Raw genomic sequence first — 10,018 nt, 5'->3', positions numbered from 1 at the left:
CCGTTTCCTTAGTGTTCTTTATTTTTTAATTTTTAAAAAATGCAATTGAAGGAGAGGTCGCAGAACAGTCCACCCCCAGACTCCCGAGCCAGTCTAAATGCAGAGAAATGGGAGGATAGGGAGAGGGACCAGAGAAGTATGTCTCTCCGTCTCTCCATCTATCCCCGACTTTCCGCCTTTGTCTTTGGGCTTATTCATTTATTTTGTAGGCCAGGCTGGCCTCAAACTCACGGAGAACCACCTGTCTCTGCCTCAGGTACCATAACAACTGGTTTATTTTCTTTTATCTGGGGCAGGGTCTTGTGTAGCAAGGGGTAGGCTCAAACTCACTATGTATCTGAGGGTGAGTGTCTTAGAGCTTGTGGTCTCCCCACCTCCACTTCCAGAGTGCTAGGATTACAAAGTCTATGCCAACACCCAGTTTGTGACGCTCAGGAGAGGGAGCCCAGGGCTTCACTCTTATTAGACATGAACTCTGCCAACTGAACCATGTCTCCAACTCCTTCTCTTTCATTTTTCTTCTCTTTCTTTCTTTCCTTTTTTTTCGAGACAGGGTTTCTATGTGTAGCTTTGGAGCCTATCCTGGCACTCGCTTTGGAGACCAGGCTGTCCTCGAACTCACAGAGATCCGCCTGCCTCTGCCTCCTGAGTGCTGGGATTAAAGGCATGCGCCACCAAAGCCCTGCTGTCTTTCATTTTTTCTAATGGCTGCTTTTCCTTCCTCCATTTCCCAGATCCTTGACCTTGTACATAACATGTAATATAACATGTGTGTGCACATGTTTACATGGAGGCACTAGGCTAACCCAGCAAGCCTTTTTTAATTGTTTCTTTTATTTTTGATATTCTAATACATTACATCATCACCTCTCTTTGCCCCCCTTCAAATCCATGGCCTCTTTTTTTTTGTATGTATATACATATATATTCCTAAATATAACCAATTTGGTCTGTATGTGACTTGTATGTACCTTTTCAGGCCCTGGAGAAGTGTAGTGGCAGATGCCTATCTTTCCAGCATTTTGAAGGAGATGGCAGGATAGTAAGTTTGAAATGATCTGTGCTGCATTGGACTTAGAAACCTTGGGTCAAATAAATAAATAAAAATTAAAAAAAGAAAGAACAAAACAGAACAAAAAAGAAAAGAAGTTGAGGAGATAACCCAGTTGGCAAAGCAGGAGGACCTAAGTTTGAATCCCTAGCTCTCATGTAAAACTCCAAGTATATCAGCTTGTAACTCCAAGGTGGGGACAGGTAGAGGTAGGAGGGTCCCAAGGGGTTTGCAGGCTGGTCAGTCTCACTGAATCCATGCTCCCCAAGTTCAGTGAGAGAGCCTGAAAAGGATGACTGAAAAAGACATTTGACATTGGCCTCTGTCCTACACACACACACACACACACACACACACACACACACACACACACACGTGCACATGCAACCAAACACTCAAGTACATACACACAGAACCCAACACATACACGTGAAATCCATTTTCTGAAGGGTCCCTAGGTTTTTGTGGGCCCCTGGCACCACTGACATATCAATTTTGACAGTAACAGTTAAGGAATGACTTTGATAGCCTGGAGTAGCCAAGAGACTCTAGGTGAGCCACATGTCCATGTATATGTGTTTATGTGTGCTAGCATTTGTGCACATAGGTGTGTTGAATGCATGGATGCATTGGACACGCTCCCACCTGCTGCCAGAGGCGGCACAGGAAGAAGCGACAGCCATGTATTTATAGAAACCTCTCTACTTACCACATGCTCTCTGTGGAGGGTGAGTCACGTGTCTGCCATGAGATTTGGGCATTGGAAGATTTGTTCCTCAGTTGATGGCTGCTTGGGGAGGATTAGGAGGTGTGACTCGAGGAATTCTATCTCTGGGAGGAGAGCTTTAAGGTGTCCAGATGTGAGCTCTCAGCTGCTCCTGCTGCCATGCCTCTGCTCAGTCAGTCACCATGGCCCAAAAGCCTGACATCTCTAAACTGCCTTGGTCACTTATCACTATATCACAGCAATAGAGAAGTGACCAATATAGCCACTCAGTGGTGGTGCATGCCTTTAGTCCCAGCACTCGGGAGGCAGAGGCAGGCAGATCTCTGTGAGTTCGAGGCCAGCCTGGTCTACAGAGTGAGTTCCAGGACAGCCAGGGCTGTTACACAGAGAAACCCTGTCTCGAAAAACAAAAACCAAACAAAAAAACAAAAGAAAGCAAATAAACAAAAAAGTAATCAATGCACTCACTATGAAATAGACCTCACCCTTCCCAGCCAAAAGACAGATGAGTTAAGCTGCCTGGTTGGTTGTTTGCTGGTGACAGGCAATTTCCCTGACCAACTGCATCTGACTTCAGATCTGGATCCCTGGATGGGACAGATTCAGGTGTCACTGGGGGTAAAGGGACCTGCTCCCCCTTCGGCAGCCATAACAGCCGAACACGTGCTTGCCATAAACCTGCCTTGGTCACTTAGAGGTCAGATGCCTGTCTCGTGACAAGGAACCAATCAGAAGTTAGCTGGTGGTGCTATGCTTTATGACTCTGGGTGTGCTTTACGGGCAAGTACACAGCAATGACTTAGAGAGCATAGCAGCCACCCTGGTTGGGCCTATGGGCCATAACAACCAGTAGACCAATCAACACAGGGCAAGCCCTCCAAGCCTGGAGGCACACCAATCCTGAGCCTGTGCGTACCCTTGATACTCCCCGTACGCTGTCCTATAAGATCTCTTGAGAGGCCCTAGGAGCCGTCTTTTGCTAGCCGTCCGCCATGTCGGAGGGTGAAAGACCCGAGCTAACATGGGGTTAGCTCGTTAAATTACAATAAAGCCTCGTGCAGTTTGCATCAAGCTCTCAAATCCGCCTGGTGATTGGGGTGACCGAGAACGTGGCCTGGGACCCCGGATACCTGAGTTTTCTGGGGGTCTAACAGGGATGGGAAGTGCAAGGGAGGTGACTGAGGAGCTGAGATTTCCTCAAATGCCGGGTTCCAGCCTGTATCAGACCCATGTAACAGAGGTCATCTATTCCAGACTGATGTCTTTGGGGCTGCGACCCGAACCAGCTGAGCAGTCCTGGGTCTGACTCTGAGTGGAGAAGTGTGGATTGGGAAACTCCTAGCTACCCAATATAGGACATTAAGGACAGAGACATCTTGTCATCTCAGGAGGGCTTTATTCAAGCATCCCTCTTAAATAGCTTTCCAAAAGTAGGGGAACTGGTAAAAGACATCTATTATCATGTGTTAAGCTGATACCAAATATTTCCTTTAGTCCTACAAGACAGTCCTACAAGCACATACACAAGCCCCCAGACATTCTACAGGAGCACATCTCATTAGTCCCTCACTAGTCTCCAGGCATATCTCACCAGCCCCCATGATGGGTATGTGTCCACCCAGGGGCCTATGTCTATTGTTACACAAACTAGGAACCATTCCCCACCAAGGTCAGGCATCCAGAGTTAATCAGTCAGAATCTGAAAGACAATGGGAGATTTGAGCTCCTGGAATTGAGCTGAGGCCTGTATCCAAATATCATAATCGATATTTGGGCCCTGACACCCAAGCAACCCCTTGGTAAGTCTCTGCTCTCTAGAAACAGGATTCTCCTCTCAGAGCCTATATTTCTTCAAGCTCCAAAATACAGAGGTGAAGTTGAAAGGAAAACTGGGGGAGAGAAGGATTCTGGTGATGGCTTGCTGGTGTCTGCACTGATTCTGTTGATGTCGGAGAGCCAATCCAGAAAAGTGCCCTACTATTGAATCAAATTCCAGCCCCTCACTGGGGGATTCTAGGCAGGTGCTCTACCACTGAGCCACACCCCAGCCCCTCACTGGGGGATTCTAGGCAGGTGCTCTACCACTGAGCCACACCCCAGCCCCTCACTGGGGGATTCTAGGCAGGGGCTCTACCACTGAGCCACACCCCAGCCCCTCACTGGGGGATTCTAGGCAGGGGCTCTACCACTGAGCCACACCCCAGCCCCTCACTGGGGGATTCTAGGCAGGGGCTCTACACTGAGACACACCCAGTCCCCCACTGGGGGATTCTAGGCAGGGCCTCTACCACTGAGCTATGTCCCCAGACAAGAGGTTTTCCTGTTTTGTTATGCCTAAGTTAGGATTCTGCAGTTGATCTGGTGTTAGGTAGTGTAGATCTCTCTGGATGCAAGAAAAGGTACACTTGGCTAACTAAGAAGACAATTCACTTCTCAGTCAACTGTGGCAAATATTCAATTGTCATGGAACCTCACATAGATTCCAGCATACTATAGACATGGTTTGTTAAAAAATTACTACATTTCATTTATTTCCTTAATTAATTCAGGAAACATCTTTTAGCTGGGTATGGTGACGCACCTCTAATAACAGCACTTGGAGGAGGCTATGGCAGGAGGATTGTAGGTTCAAGGCCAGCCTGGGCTATGTAGCAGATGCTGTATAAACAAATATTTTCTGCTGAATGAGGGTCATGCAATACAAACTGTACTAGTCAAGGGAAGGCACATAAAACACACACTTTCACTAAAGGAAATTGATGCAGTGGGAAGCTGAAAAGTGTGTGAAGGTCAGACAAGGGCTGGTGAGATGGCTCAGAAGGTAAAAGCCAAGTCTGATGAACCTGAGTTCAATCCACAGGACTCACATGGCGGGAGAAGAGAACCAACTCATGCAAGTTGTCCTGCAGCCTCCATATGCTCTCTCTCTCTCTCTCTCTCTCTCTCTCTCTCTCTCTCTCACACACACACACTCTCTCTCTCTCTCTCTCTCACACACACACACACACACACTCTCTCTCTCTCTCACACACACACACACACACTCACACACTCAGGGACAGAGAGAGACTGACCACAGTTCCCCCCTCCTCCCATTCCTTCTCCCCGCTATATGTATTATTTTAAAAAATTAAAAAAAGAAAGTGTGGTGAGATGGAGGCTGGGAATCCAGACAGTAAATATGAGTAAAGCTTGTGTTGAACTGTTGAGAGGGCTCACAAGTGAACAAGCTAAGAAAGATTTCCCACACAGAACAGCATGGAGAAAGGTCTGCAGATATGAAAAAAAAAAATGGAATCTGGAAAGAGGTGCTTAGCCTGGAAGAAAGGCAATTTGCAGAAGCCATGGCGAGGGCAGGTTAGAAAAGTGACCCAAGATTCCCCTCTGTGATTTCGTTGTTGTTGCTGTTCATTTGTTTGAGACAGGGATTCACACAGCCCTAGCTGGTCCTCAGTCCACTCAGCAGATGTAGCTGACTTGTGGCTGGCCTTGAACTCTAGGTCCTCCTGCCTCTGATTCTCAAGGGCTAGGATTACAGTGGTGTGCATCACCATATCTAGTTAGGAGCTTTGTTTCTTTTATTGCTGCTGTTTTTGTTGTCATTATGAGTGAGTGTATGCTATGGGTGTGTGATTATGTGTGATGATGTGTGTGAGAGCAGTGTGTGTGGCTAAAAATTGTGTGTGTGTGACTGTGTGTGTGCACTGAGTGTGACTGTGTGTATTGTGTGTGTACACTCACTATGGGTGTGTGTGTATGAGTATGTATATTTGCTATGAGTGTGTGTGTCTGTGTGCATGCTATGCATGTGTGAGGCAGGTGTGCACATGTCATGGCATGCATATGGGATCAGAGAACAACTTTTGGAAGTCAGTTCTCTCCTTCCACTTTGCTGATGGCAGATCTCTTTTGTTTCTATTGCTATACCATAAATACCAAGGCAGATGGTCTGTGAGCTTCTGGATGATTCTCCTGTCTCTATGGCCCATCTCACCTCAGGATTGCTGCGATTACGCATGCACACACATTTGGCTTTTTTTTTTTATGGTTTCTCAGAATCAAGCTCAGGTCGTTAGACTTGTACTATGGAGTTTTCACCACCCACTGGCTCAGGAACTTGATTTCTCTAAATAAATAAAAATGTTTACTGTGTGTCCAGAATTTCAATAAATGCTTTACAAATATAAATTTGTTTGTCCTTAAAACAAACCAATTATAAGCATAATTTTACAACAACAAAGGCCAAAAAGGTTTACTAGTGAGTTGAGTGTGACAGCAGTGCACATCAGCCATCCCAGAGCTCAGGAGCATCAGCAGGAAGACTGTGAGTTTGAGGTCAGCCTGGGCTACACAGCAACATCCTCTCTCAAAAAGTAAAAGAAGCAGGCTGGGGAGATGGCTCAGTGGTTAAGAGCACTTGTTGCTCTTTCAGAGGACCTGGATTCAATTCCCAGCACCCATTATGGTCCACAACCATTCGTAACTCCAGTTCCAGAGGATCTGATGCCTTCTGATCTCCCTGGGCACCCCTCTGTACATCTGCACAGATATACATGCAGGACAAGAAACTCACAGACATTAAATAAACAAGTCAATTTACAAACGTTAAAAGAAAAAATAAAGAAACGAGTTGAAACAAGCTCACTCAGCAGCAAGTGACCACTGATAAGCGAATCAAATTGTATAAAAAGTGGTGCTCTGCTTCTCTTAAATGTTTTATTTCTTATAACTTTAATGTTTCTATTTCTAAAATGTTTTTATTTTAATATGTATGTATTGGTGGTTTGTCTGCATGTTTATCTGTGCACCATGTATATGTCTGGTACCTGACTTACAAAGACCAAGAAGAGGAATCCCCTGGAACTAGAGTTGCAGCAGTTCTGAACTTCCATTTGAGTGCTGAGAATCGAACCCAGATCCTCAGGAACAACAACCAGTGCTCTTAACCACTGAGCCATTCCATCCCCCCACCGTGGTTTTTTTTTTTTAATTATGTTGATGATTGGTTGATTGTGCGTATGCACACTCATACATGAGAAAAAGTACATGCATACACACACAGAGAGAGATGCACACTTGTGTGCCACAGTTTGCCTGTGAAGGTCACAGGACAACTTGCAAGACAATTCTCTCCTTCCACAGCGTGAGTCCTGGGGCTCAAACTCAGGTTATCAAGGGTTGACAGCAAGTTCCTTTACCTGATGAATCATCTCCCCGACCATCCATAAATATTCTGTAGGTGTCTAATGGGCAAGGGAATAAAATGGGTTACAGATATTCAAGAGACTCTCAGAGTTTAATGTCCATCCAGGAAGATGGACAGTTAAATAATTAATAATAATTCAATCAACTCACCAAAGTTTTCTACATTCCATGCCTACATTCAAGCTAACGTAAACACCGTGTTGATATCCAAAGGTCAGGCCCAGGCCTTACAGACTCTTATCTTGGAAATGATTTAGTGTTGTGAAAATTTCTTCCCTGAGGAGACATAAAGAACCCCTATCCACCTCCTCATATGGTTCCAATAACAAAGCAAAGCACAGCTCCACCAAACTTCTCCTTGAACTAATGAGTTTACTGGGTTTATTGCAGAGGATGAGCGAAGGAAATCCCAAAGCAGCCACTCTGGCTGGATGATGGTTCTCCCCATAGCCAGATAGATGGAGTCCCTCTCTAGTTAACCTCCTCCAGTCTAATAATTTATATATAGACAGAATTGCATACCGATACCTGGGAGGAAGTGGGGAACCCAAGGTCCCTCCCATAGTCTCTCTTTCATGAAGCAATGTCAACATTCACAGGCCCAATCATGATGAATTCACATGCAGGCACTGCTGATCTGGTCGAGATAGCAGCTGCTTTGCTGAGGGGACTGTATTCTATCTACATTTGGCATCTTGTGAGAGTCTGCTTCTTGCTGGCCCAGGTCTAGACCTGCCTTCTGCCAAATAAACCAAATGCTTTGGCTGCACAGGAAATCCTTGGCCCAGTACAGGTGACAGGAACTCAACAACACCCAGCCTGGTAAAGGTTGCAATAGAGATGGGGCCAGCAATTTCAGGGGGCACAACCAACCATGTACAAAGCCCTCAGTTCAATCCGTAGCACCACAGAAAACCAGGGCGGGTGGTGCACACCTGCAGTCCTAGAACTTGTAATGTAGAGGCAGGAAGAGTAGAAGTTTAATGTCATCTTGAGCTACCATGTCTCAAAGAAACAATAAGAAAAATATTCTCTTGGTTGAGAATATGTTGAGGTGTCTATGAACAGCTGTGTGTGTGTGTGTGTGTGTGTGTGTGTGTGTGTGTGTGTGTGTGTGTGTTGCTTGTGTGCTCACCTATGCATGTATATTCCAAAGCCTGTGGTCCCATTAGGTGGCTTCCTCTAAGACCCCCCCCCACACACACACACACATCTTTTCTTTGGAGACAGAGCCTCTCACTTGGCTTGGAGCTTGCTGTTTCAGCTAGGCTGGTTATACTACAAGTCCTCTTGACCTGTCTGTCTCTGTTGCTCAGTGCTGGGGTTGTAGGTGTGTGCTGCTTCTCGTGGCTTTTTTTTTTTTTCTTTTTTTTAAAAAATGGTACTAGACATGCAAACTCAAGCCCTCATGCTTGCAGAGTAAGCATACACACTGAGCCATCTTACTAGCTCCTGTAGTGAGTGAGGGGGAAGGGCCGACTAGAAGCATTTGTTGATTTCCATGATGTCAATACTTCAGCAGAGGCTGATTTCGAATTCCTACAATCCACATCAATTCACTGGAGAAGCGGTAAGGATGTAAGGTGGACAATGGGCTCTCCCGAGCTGGTGTGAGCTGGCACAAGCTGACGCCAACACAGCACTGTTCATGCATCCAAATGCGGATACTCAGCCTGCCGTTGGACAGACGCCAATTCTGCACACTGGGAAGATTCAACTGGGCTTTGAGAGCTATTAGAGAGCTAAGTGGATAAAGGGGCCGAGAAGATGGTACAGTTTATGAAAATGTCTGATGCACAAGAGCAAGGACCTGCGTTCAGATCCTTAGGACCCACAGTGAGATGCCAGGTGCATTGGCACAGGTCTGAACTCAGCACCGAGACAGGGGATTATAGGAGGAGACAGCAGATGTCTGGGACTCACTGGCCGGCCAGCCTAGCCAACTAGTGGATTCCAGGTTCATGGAGAGAACCCTGTCTCAATAAATAAGATAGTGATAGAAAGAGATGCCTGCCTGTGCCCTGTCTACATGTATGTGTACTTATGCCCACATGTATATACACATATAGATATTGCTACATTCATATCTGTCTGTCTGTCTGTCTGTCTGTCTCTCTCTCTCTCTCTCTCACACACACACACACACACACACAGACACTAACCAAAAGCAAATACATAAATGTTTCAATAGGTATCATTAATTGGACTTGTGAGGTACAGTGAAATTAAAAGGAAAAAAACATGAAGGCAGAATGGGTATTATTGGGGGTGTAAGATAGAGGGAAGGCAGGAGTTGGGATAGTTGCATGAAATAATCTTTGATTAAATAAAAGATGTCCTAAAAATAATAAATTAAAAAAATTCTAAATTGGCGTAGGACTGAGAAGATGGCTCAGACAATGTGAGATCCGCCCCTGGAACCCACCTGGCAGAAGGAGAGGGTAGATTCCTGCAGGTTGACCTCTGGCTTCCACTGGTGCATATGGTGAGGCTGTGACAGAGCACACACACTGCACATCATAAACACACACAACGACAACAACAATAATAATAATAAACAAAATGAAGTAATAACTAAAGTGGGGGGCTGTAAGTCGTGGAAGCAGAAGGCAACTGTGAGAGAAGAGAAAGGAATCACACGAGAGAGGGAGAGAGAAAGAGAGAGAGAGAGAGGGAGAGAGAGAGAGAGTGTGTGTGTGTGTGTGTGTGCAGGCCAGAGAACACCTTGCAAGAGTTAGTTCTCAACTGCTGCTGTGTGGGTTCCAGGAATCAAAAGGAGGCTTGGCACCAAGTACCTTTTATCTCCTGAGCCTTCTTGATGTCCCCAGAGGAAGACTCAGATCTTGATGGTGGGAGTTGGGGGAGGAAGAGAGTATTGGAATTCTTGTGACTTGAAGCAGAAAGGAGGACTGTGAGAAGGAAGAGGGGGAGAGTGGGCAAGGCCAGTGTGGGAGGGGAGAAGCAACGTGCAATGATGGTGATATACGTCAGAGTGAAACCCATCATTTTGTATGCTAACTTTAAAAATTAACTGA

Source organism: Cricetulus griseus, chromosome 4 (genome assembly GCF_003668045.3).
Source record: "Cricetulus griseus strain 17A/GY chromosome 4, alternate assembly CriGri-PICRH-1.0, whole genome shotgun sequence".
NCBI lineage: Eukaryota > Metazoa > Chordata > Mammalia > Rodentia > Cricetidae > Cricetulus > Cricetulus griseus.
This window is presented reverse-complemented; position numbering follows the sequence as displayed.